This window comes from Rhopilema esculentum, chromosome 16 (assembly GCF_057945365.1).
Source record: "Rhopilema esculentum isolate cy_ngs chromosome 16, ASM5794536v1, whole genome shotgun sequence".
Lineage (NCBI taxonomy): Eukaryota > Metazoa > Cnidaria > Scyphozoa > Rhizostomeae > Rhizostomatidae > Rhopilema > Rhopilema esculentum.
The window spans coordinates 14,622,248-14,633,712 of record NC_142830.1 but is presented as its reverse complement, the minus strand read 5'-3'; the positions used below and the strand labels follow the sequence as shown (position 1 = coordinate 14,633,712).

The 11,465-nt window shown below is 36.1% G+C and overlaps 1 protein-coding gene across 1 annotated transcript in view; it reads left to right on the top strand.

Annotated features, from left to right (window-relative positions):
• The first annotated feature begins 755 nt into the window (after positions 1-755).
• Positions 756-11,465, top strand: part of LOC135682280 (uncharacterized) — a 28,541-nt gene continuing 17,831 nt past the window's right edge. The window contains exon 1 of the mRNA XM_089113060.1: positions 756-1,250. The gene's annotated coding sequence lies outside the window, so the exon portion shown is untranslated. The remainder of the gene's footprint in view (positions 1,251-11,465) is intronic.

Below are 11,465 nucleotides of genomic sequence, written 5' to 3'. Positions count from 1 at the left end.
ATAGTCCCATGGGAAATTGGAAATACTCTCAAGGGATTGTAACAATAAAATATTTACGTTTGTCAAGAAAAAGAACTTATGGGAAAAATTTAGAGAGAAATTTAGTCACGTAGTTTGGGAATTTTTTATTCAAGGCTAACAAAAATCTGATAGAATCTAGACAAAATTTTGAATTGACAATAAATGTACATGAATTTTATATAAAAATCTTTTCGATGTATTTCGTTTAAACGCATTTTAAATGTGATACAGTCTAATGCAAATTTCAGTAGGTTGGTTCTAGAACTGAACGAAATTTTTTGAATTCCCAAGAGCGTTTTTTCATATACACTAGCAATGATAATCACATACTCAGGAGATTTGAAGCGACTGTTCCCAATTGAGCGACAGCGACTTGGCCCTTTTGAGCTGACCTTCGGATCCACTGACAAATAAGTCCATTTACTCGGAACCTTCGTCCAAAGTTAATTGTTTCCTCATTCAATCATAAGATTTACCAACACACCAAAAATGATCGGCAGGGCAAAGAACATTATTTAGAGAATCATAGAAAGTTTTTCACTTGAAACCTGTTTAGTTTAAATGTGTGCATAGATTAACAAAAAAATTCCAGATCTATTTGACTTGGTCTACATCTATGAAAAACATATCTTTTCAAACGGGAATCTCAAGTCAAATAACCCAGCTTTCAGAAATCTCTTTTCAAGCCTTATTCTATATACAGTGACATAGTTATTCATCGAAGAAATGGCCCGATTTCCGACATCATATTCGTTTATGGTGCACACATTTTCTGTCATTGCACTTCAGCACCGCTTTGTGGCACAGAATATCTACCATTGTTGCCAATTATATCCTGAAAGATTTTATCCTGGTATCGTTGTTCTACAACAATTTTGAAATCGAAAACATTTTATGCGTCAGTTTGAAGATTATGGTTTACATCAGAAGCAAAACTGGTTTTAGCCTAACAGAAAGGATGATATTTAAGTAAAGCTTCTTTTGAGAATATGCACCCGCTTTTGTCAATAGCAACGATTGGCGCCTGTTATCAGCCAAAAGAGAAGTCACTGCAATAGGCTTGTAAGACTAAATACGTCACAATCAGCTTACCAGTTCGCCTCGGTTATCCCACAAATTTTGCTTTGCAGCCTTGGAATTAAAGGAGGAAAGATCGGAAGATCATCTCTTTGGTCGGTTGGAGCCAAGTGGAAAGGACAGCTTTCAAGATTGAGTCAGTGCTATAAGAGGTGAGTGAAAACTCTTGATTTGCCTTCTAACTTACTGACCACGTGGGTCTCACATTCAATGTTGCTCTAACGAATTTGCGCCAAATCTAATGTTTGAAAGGCTCTTCTGAAAGGTCTATTTTCTTAATTTTAAAAGGCAAACTAAACTTTAATACTGTGTTTCCTGTAGACTATCAAGAAGTCAATTATTGTTTTCAAAGTTATTAAAAGTTATATGAAGAATAATAGATATCGAATCTTTGGTAGCTTTAAAGTTTTGTTTCTTTATCAGATATTTCTGAAAGAGTAGAAATTTATTCGAAGAACGGAAAAGTTTTTGCACTTCTCGCAGTTTGAAAAAAGATCAAAATCAAAGCTTTCTAAATTTCGCAGTCTAAATTTCAAATGTATTAAAAAAAGAGTTTCAATTTTCATTATCGCTGCGAAAATTCAAATGTGGTTCACGCATGTAAATAAATTCTTGTCAGAAACTATAATTATGTTAATAAAAGTAGCTACCCTTACATTAACTCTAAAATATTTATATTAACTCTTAAAAACTAGATCGCTGTTTTGTCAATCATTTCACAAACAACTAGCGTAATATACTGCTCTTTCTAGTCTAACTTTCCTTTCTTTATTTTAAAATTTTCTATAAATTTTTCTTTCCTTATGTGTTCTTTTTAAATCTGAGTGGTATCATAACTTGTGAGAACCCAGCAAGAGAAATCTTTTTCTTTTTGAGGTTTTCTTTGCATTATTTAAAAAGCAACGATATTTTTAGCCAGCGAAATTCTAGAGCGAGTTCTGTTTGAAAAAAGCAATGATAACGAGAGATCAACTAAACCCCATTCAAAATAGGCCGCATAGTTAGATGCAAACATGACTTTTTTCTTACTGTTTGTGCTTGGTTTAACTGTATTCCTTTATCTGTGTTTCAATATACTTAATTTTTATTTGATAAAACGTTAAGCTCCCAAACTCTCTACAAATATTGCTTTCAGCGTGTTTGCAGTGTTTAATCAGCCAATATTTAGTTTATGTCATCTCTGGTTCGAGTACTGTGCTTGCAAAAAGAAGAAAATTGCAAATATTTTATGTTTTTCCGTTATTTGAACCAGAGGTACCGCAGTGGGACAAAATGGTGGGCAGGGGTGTTTGAGAAAGGAGACGATAAATCCATATCATAATTGGCTAGACCCAATACAAAGGTCAAGAGTTTCTTTAAGAATTCGTAGAAGGGTAACTAAATGAATTAATTTGCTAATAAAAGCTTTTGGTATGTGATTTGCTAATAAAATTGTTTCTTCTTAGAAAGTATTTAACCCCCTGTATTGAACTAAGTTATTAGAATCGTTTATCCATTTAAAAAAGATGAAAAATTTTCACCCTTCGCCTTCTATCGCTTAAAACTGCCTAACACTAAGCCAAAATTGTTTTTCTCAATCTTATTTCAACTCATTTTGGTCAATTTCCTTCTCAAGCATAAAGCATAAGGACAAAATACCGTAGAGAAATTTTGCAATTCTAAAACAGTCAAGTTCAGGCGTCAACGTAACAATAATGCTGGTTTCGAAGCAAAATTTTTGGGCAAAAATAAAAAACCAGAGGACAAGAAAGAATTAAATATAAGAGATAAACTTCTACAAGATTATTCTTACGGGGTTCTGTTTATAAATTTCTATCCAGACACATATTTTGAATACCTATGAAATTATAAAAGAGGGGGATTTTTCCTGGTCCTAAGAAAATAATTGTTTACTTCCATTGTTACATTTTATTACCCTTCCTTTAATTAATGAATTTCTTCTGGTTTATCTATGTAAATTAACAATCTACAAAAAGATCAAGTGCTTTGATAGAAAACTTTGTAAATAAATTGCTAGATAGTTAGCTGTTTTTAACGCTGAAAAATGTGGATGCGTCAAAATTCAGGGTTAAATGAATACCAATGGAGATAGACGCCCTCTCTCACGATGATCCAAAGGCTAGTTTCAGAAAAAATCTACAATAAGGATGCTTCTTTATTGGGCATTTTCAGCACAGAAAAATGTGTGGTTGCAAACCTTAAACGGGAGATGTAGCTCAAAGAAGCCCTCACACTGTGTATGCTCCGCTCTCCCCAGACTTCTAATTTTTTTTCATTATTTTGTCTACACTAAACCAACTATTTAAGAGGATATTATTCTCACTTTTAGATAAAGGAGATTCTTCGACATAGTTATTTTGTGTCTTCAGTTTTTGAAATAGATATATTTTATTCAGGCCAGTAGCTATAATTGAGGGAGGGGGCGTGTGGGGTATAAAAATTTATTGCAAAAATAGAGGAGTTGTTTGCCATCTAGAGGTGCTTAGTCGGCAAATTTCCAAACTTTTCGGCAAATAAAGGATGGCTGACACATTTTGACGGCAAATGGGACTTCGGAATCCATCTTAAGCACAATAGCAAGCGACGGGTTTGAAGATCAAAGGTCAAGTAAGGACACATTTGAATATTTTTTAAAACTTTCTTTTAAGAACTCCCGTATGTTTACGTTCTAACTAAGGAGTTAAATCTATGCCAGGCATCAGTTTCTGTCAAATCCTAAATTATGTTGTAGATAGCTAATTATAGACAGAATGGAAATAGTTTCGATATAAGATATAACTTTGTAAAACCCATGCGAGAAAGAACAACTTTGCTCAAATCGCCAATTATTTTTAGGAATTTTGTGTCACAAAAATCCGATTTGAAAGAAATTCTTCCTGAAAACATATGTCAGGAAAAGACATCATATATCACAAGATATCCACCCCATTTTTATTAGTTTACCTGTCATCTCTCAAACCACAGAATAAGTCCAATTAAACTCCTTGAAAAAATAAATTTAAGGACAGATGTAAACAATTTTTTCGCGTACAAATTTGTCTCATATCTGATGTCACGTTACATATCACTCGTTAATTCCATCGCGGGGGCCCCTTAGTTATGATAAACAACACCCTAATCTCAGGAAAAACATTTTGGGCTTTTGGTGCATCAGCCCTTGTCTTGCCTGAGCAATGACGCAATTTTATGGTCGGTGTTTGATTCCAGGGAAAAAACTGCCTCAGTTTTTTACCCCGATAATCAGACTGATACACCTGTCACACAATCGAATGACTGTGTGAGAAGAAGTGAGACAGGAGAAGGCAGAAGGAAGTATATGACGGGATATAAGCAGGAGGAGAAGTGAGTACAAGGGGACAGGGATGGGAGGGGAAAACGCGTGCAAACAACGCGTGAGTCTTGCTGCAAAATATGACATGACCCTAGCTGCATCACTGTACTTGAAGAAATATGCCAGGAAAAGACCACCTAGAAAATACCACAAGGTGATTAGCAAATAGCTTAGGTAACATGATATCCACAGCCTACTAAGGATATACGTGTGGGACCACCCGATTCTAGAAAAGGGGAATCTGCGCACTTTCCCCGCGGGTATTAACTCGAATTAAACGATTAATTCCCATTTACACCGGTTTTTGAGTCCCATGATGCCACTTACACCGTTGGTTAAATATCTCGTTGGACATAACTAGTCAACAACCAAACGAATAATAGGCCTATGCTTAGAATCTGGTTGGCCAACAAATTTTGCTTATTATCAACTCGATTGGCCGTTGTTGAACGAAACCTTCTTTTAATGAACTTGACTCCTACCAACCTGGTACATATATGCTTGTATAAATCGAACTAATCCTGACCATCAATTTTCCTTTTATCTAAGTCATATTCACCTTTTTCGTTCAATTGAAAGGAAAGCATACATCTTAAATATTTCTTGCAAGTTTCAAAGACAAGGATCTTGTATATTAAATCAAACCAAAGTATTCTCTTGAGGCTTTCTTCCCCGTTGTTTTATTCACAAGAGAAAACGGTTGCTAGTTTCTTGTCTCAAAGGGAATCGATTCCTGTTTGAACATAATGATCAGCGGGACTTCAGAGCTTTGAGAATGTAACATCCAAACTATTCTTAAGCTTTTTAGACTTTTTAGACTTAAACTATTCAAGGAACGGGACACGAGGGGCACGAGGGGCACGAGGGCCACGAGGACCACGAGGGTCACAAGGGCCACTGTACCCCCCAAAAATTGCAAATAGCCTTTTTAGTATGAGTAAGTGATTTCTTTGGGCTGTATCCTTACTGTCATAACCCCTAGTTTGTCAAAACCCTTTAGTGTCCTTGAAAACGGCTCTTCCAAACAAGTACCCTCGCATGTTATAAAGATTTCCTGTGTTCTTACAATTTGAAAGTATTATCATTTACGACAATGAACGATTTCTCCAATCGCAGCTTTGGTTAGCAAAATACTTTAAATGCAGCTTCTTGGCCAAGAAACGACTTAGAGGTCGGGGATTACAAGCAAAGCACGCCTGTTTTCTAAACTGACCGTCGTCCTAGTCCGGGTGCAAACTTTAAGCCGTCCAGAAAGGCAAGCGATTCAAAAGAACCATTTTTGAAACAATCGTATCCGCTTTGCTCTATAAACTTTAGTATATCGTAATAAACATGGTGCATGCGCTTTACTTTATACTGCGTCCATTAGGAGAGTTTTGAAACCTTGTGCTATGAGAATGGCCTTGTATTCGATCTTCCCCATTAAATACACAAAATACCTAAAATTCTTTTCTGTGGGAAAGATACCTCTATTTTTAACAAAAATATTTGTCGTGCTTCTTCCTTTTACTTCAAAGTCCTTCGGAGTATACAGTGCTTTGTGTGCAGGGTATTAAAGTCTTAAGGTATCGGAATCTCAGGGCAGAATCCACTTTCACTACCACCCTGCGAAGAGTCTGTTTTGTTTTGTTTCGCAGATATTAAGATGAGCTGGTTTCTTTAAGGATTATAGGATCTATTGAATAAGACTTTATTTAATTCAAATGCATTTAGAAATAGGATAGGAGGTAAAGCCTTGCAACTGACTTGTGCGGTTTTATCAAGGCATTTTCCTGCCCTGCCTTTTAGGTACCTGCCACACTCAACAGGCCGGTCACCATTGCGCTCATAAGGGTTTCCAGTCCTAATTACCGACAAGTTTGGAAATTTGCCGACCAAGCACCCCTAGATGGCAAAAAACTCGTCGTTTTTGCAATGGAACTTTTTTCAAGGGGGTTCCACACCCCGCACGCCACCTTCCCTCTACCCCCTTATAGTGACGGGCCTGAAACTCAGACCAACGGGGATAATTTTCAATTTAGATTTTTTTCTTTATAAAACTTTGGGATACTTTGCAAAAAAATATGAAGATCACCTGAATTTTTTGATTTTATGAGTGACCCGTAAAACGTTGTGCTTGGTGAATTTAATGACAAAACTTTAATCAGAAACTTCTTCATAATGCTTTTGTTAATTTGTAAGCACAAACAAAAAACTTTGTCGTGAAGAAAATCATTGCAATCATTTCTATCATAAGTATTCCCTTTCCTAAAGGAAAATGGAGAAAAGAGAAAAAATTTTAAAACTAAGAGATAGCGGAAATGCAGGCAAAGACATGAAGAGCTGACAGGTCTGCATCGGTTTTTTGGAAAACACAAATCACTTTTGGATGGCCATCTTTCTGATTCATCGATGGAAGTTTACACTTATTGTGGTGTATCGATTAAATTTGCTGCAAAAACTTCTTTTGCTAGTTTCTTTTCGATCGATTACATTAGCTGCAAAAACTGTTCGCCTTTCGCATCAAAAATCCCTTCTAGTACCTTTTACTAAACCCGTTGTCTGTCCTTGTCAAAAACTACCGCCATGTCACAACAAAAGGGCGTTCTAGATTGCTATTTTGATATTGTTGTCACAAATCCTTGCTTCGTTGTAAAACTTTAGAGCGAAATCTCAGAAACAACACCCTATTTCAAAAACGATTGCTTTCTCTTTCTTAAGAATCTTTTCAAATTTTATTGAAAAACCAAATAAAGAAACGTTTAAAGTTGTTGTAATGTTTGCATACACCAGTCTTTAAGACTTTCGCTTTGAATTTCTACAGTGATATCTGTTTCCGAAGTAATACACTCTCCTTGCGGAAAAAGAATTCTTTGCATGTATGCTTTATTGTTTTCTAAATACCAAACCGATACAAAAGATAAAACAAATGACAAAAGAAGGATCCCCAGAAGTATCTTGCAATAAAATGAATCTTTATTTTAAAGGCAATCTGTCACGACGTTGATTGATTATAAGAACAAAGGGATTTTTTATTGTTTCAAGTCCCCCTTTAATTTATCGCATTGTGAAAAATATGGCGGAGGGCTGGAATTGTGTTTAGGCTATTGTTCCAGCTATTGTTCTCGTTAACCAATCCACAACGAGACAGATCGTCTTTAAAGTAATAGACAACGTAACTTTTTTAATCGGTCATACACTGTCACTTGTCAAAGAGACAAAGAAAAGTGGAAATTCAGGGACTTTAAGCTCCTAAATGAGTATCTACTTTTTAAACTGGATCAATTTTGTTCGAATTTAGTGAGTTAAAAAATTATGAGAAGATGTGTAAAAAAAGAGCACTAATTTTCCTATTAGAAGTGTCAATAAAGAATCGAGCCCTAAGACGAGCAAAAGGTTCAGAAACCATTGTACTTGTCACCCTCAAACATGAAAATCCTTTTCTCAAAGATAGGGTAAATATGATTATTTCTATATAATTAGGCACCATTTCTTGTTTGATTGATACAAAAAATAGAAACAAGAGCTCCTTGCCACTGATTAGGTGTTCTGTTTTATGTTATCATCGTTACGTTTCTGTGTTTCTTAAACGTGGTTGTTTAATCTTTGTATTTAAGAAGCCCTGAACAACATTTTAGCAATGAAATCAACAAAAAGTAAGAAATTGAGTGTCAATTTTGAGCTTAGTATTTTATAAACAAAATAATGTAGGTTCCATAAAATTCTAAAAAGCAAACGATGATTTGCAGTTTGGCTTTCGAACTAAGACGATTCACAATCAGTTCGAAAAAGCATGATTGTGTGACTGATTCATGCATGGAGGAATATTTAGAGTTTTAAAAATAACCAAATAGCTTTAACTTGACAAGGGCAAGGTCCTCCTCTATCTTTCAAGAGATTTACACGAGGTGGTTTTTCATTACAAACCACTAGGCTCTAGATCATCTCTTGCTGGTTGACTCTTTATCAAGGAGCAGAAATCTTCTCTCATCTGTTAATTCTAACCTTTCTTCGTCATTCTAACTGTACTGACATGACATTTTAACAAGATGAACAAACTTTGGCTACGAGCTTTGCTTATCACAAAAGGTGTGTTCCGCTGAGTCACTTTATTGTGCTTTTCCTCTTCTTAACAGCAGATAACTCTCGATAGAAGTATATTTAGTTTAAAATCGCTGTGAGCAGCAAGATAACTATTTTCGCGAAAAATCTCACTAACTTTTAAATTCTCTAAAAAGAGCTCAACTTTCTTGATCGTGAGGTTGTTTAATTTTTGCTGTGCTGTTCCTGGTATCATTTTTAGATATTTTGGTACAATTGATACTTTTTTATAAATTTATCGTGACAAAGTTTAGACAGATCGACTTTAAAAAGACACCAAGCATCTTAAAATCTTTCATTAGAAGAGACAGAAAATATTTGCGCGATAATCTCCTATTGCAATTTTCCTTCGTGCATCTTTGTAATAGCCTTTTGATGATATAATTCAATAAGACACTGTTTAGTCTTTCCTAAAATTAACAATAAGAACTTCTATGTTTTCCATGGGAGATGAATCATGCCCGTCTGGAAGACATGCACTAGCCCCCGTTTCAGGGTCATTGCACATGCGCATTATCATTTGAAGCCCTGGCGGGGAGTGCAAGAGTTGTGTGGTCGCAAACAGAACAGCTGTGCGAATACTGCTATTAATGCGCATGTGCTATGACCCCGCAACACTGATTGGTTTTAGACGGTATTGTTTCGAAACAAAGGACTGATGGCTTCGTCTCCCTTGAAATTTCAGGAACTATGGCCAACTACATAAGTTCTAGGCGTAATTTCTTTGACTAGGTTTTTCATTGCCCGAGTACTAGAGACGTATAAATACTGCTTTTGTTTTCTCTTTACCTCTGTCCTTTTTACTTCAGTGGTTCTGCAAATCAAGGAAATTCTCAAGGCATGCTTTAATGTAGTTAAAATTTCAGGCTAAAATGGATTTAATTTGCAACCTCGATCAAGATAATTTGTTACATGATAGCCAGAGAATCTTAATTTAAAACATTATTTTTCAATCATTTTTTTATTTGTTTAAATAAGTTTAGTGGGATAAATATAGACTTTAAATCAAAATTTCTTATCAGGTTGGCTTAAGAAAAAGAGCTGATTAGATTAAATATCGATGAAGAAACCAAAAAGAATTATAGGTGGGGATCTTCAAAATTTTTGTAGTTATCTTTGGCTTTCTAAGAAGGATTAAATCGTATCTTCCAAAGCTCGGTTCTTTTTTCAATTCAGGTCTTTTTTCAATATCCTTCGGAATTTCCAGAAACACTGAGAAACTCAAAAATCTATCTACCGTGAAAGATGTAATAAGTTATAAAATCCCCCTTGAGACATGCACGTAATACCATATACTCTTCCAGTGTTCACCCTTTCAAAGGTTTTTTTTGCAAAAATCACAAACTCTGTCCTACAACCCATCCTTCCTTCCAAGATTTTGTAAACTTTGGAACGTTCTTCCTCCTGCTGCTTCCAGTGGCGGCGCCAGCTACTGCAAAGTGGGAGGGTAATGGGCATGGACAGTGATACCACGCCTCATTTCAGTGTTTTGTACCATGTAAGTTTTAGTGAGACAAAAATATTATCCACCCCTACCTAGCTCTTTTTAATCAATTCCTTAGAATTTCTTTATCAATTTCTTAATCAAAGAAACATGTGGATTATACCACAAAAGTGGGAGGGGGGGACGCAATTAGCAGTGGCGGAGCCACGGCTAGTCCCCCCCCACTTTTTCAGAAAGTTGGTCCTTGAGATTCTTGCAAACCCGATGGGAAAACTTCAAGGGGGGGGGGGGGGGTTTGTTCGTTATCTAGATCGTCACATGTAAAAGACATTTCTTTGGAGACAACAGGTGTTTCCTCCGGAAGAAAAAGTTTCAAACAGGGGAAAAGGGCGTGGTAAAAAGGGCGTTGTCCTTGACACACCTTTAGTCCTCCCTACTTATCCCAGGCTGAAGCCGCCACTGGCCATTGCTTGCTTCCAAGACTCTTTCAACCTGTATTTAGGGAATATTAGAACCAACTCACCAGAACCAAGGTTAAGGGTGATCAGTACTTTGGTCTCTTATACTTTTGGTCATCTCAGAGCTCAATTTTTTATAGACTGTATTTCAAAATGAGTGTAGTGCGATTAACCTAACAGCATTCATCGAATTATCACCACTCCTATTGGTGACTCACTTATTGCTTCTTCGGCTACAAAGTTTACCGTACAATGTTTGCAGGTTTAAGATTTAGAAACTACGCCCATCTTTGTCAACATATCTCAAACCTTCTGCTACCTTCAAAAGCTGCTTTGTCATCAAAGATTTGCCAGTCAAAGGGCCTGTTTTTAGTATCGAACGTTTCGTCGTTATGGCGACAGAAATTTTAATCCTCTCAAAACTTGGGAATGAAGTTCTCCTAATCACCATTAATGTTAATCTCTTATGAAAAGAGTACCGATTCATCTACAAATGGAAAAAGAATAACAGGTTTCCTTTGAAACAGAAGCGAAGTAATGGATAATAATAAGCGACCTTTTCGTCAAACCTCTAAGTTTTCAAGAACGCAAGTAAACACAAATGGGCTAATGAAGACAACCCTGAAATCCATTTTGGATCACCACAGATTCAAAGATGCGTTTACCAAAAGTGGCATGATTATGCGATCGGTTAATGGTACATATCGTTGTAAAACTTGGTTGATATGTGCCGTACTTTTGCATTTAGCAAAATTGTGCCGTACTTTTAGCTTATTTTTGGGGGGAAAGGGCATTCTTTTGGCAATTCTTTCATAGGACAGTGTTAAGGTGCAGAAAGGTTTCCCCCATACCCCCACCACTTTCCTAGTCAACTTCCCCCCCCCCCAGGATTTGCTGCATATATCTTTCATTCATGATTGTTCTCAAATGAATGCCCTTCTAGTTGTAAATGCTACTTTTCCAAATTAAAGATGCTCGATACTGTACAAACAAACTTAAAGAAAGTGCTTTTCTCGTGTTTCTGTTTTGTAGACGTAGAAATATCTACATTAAA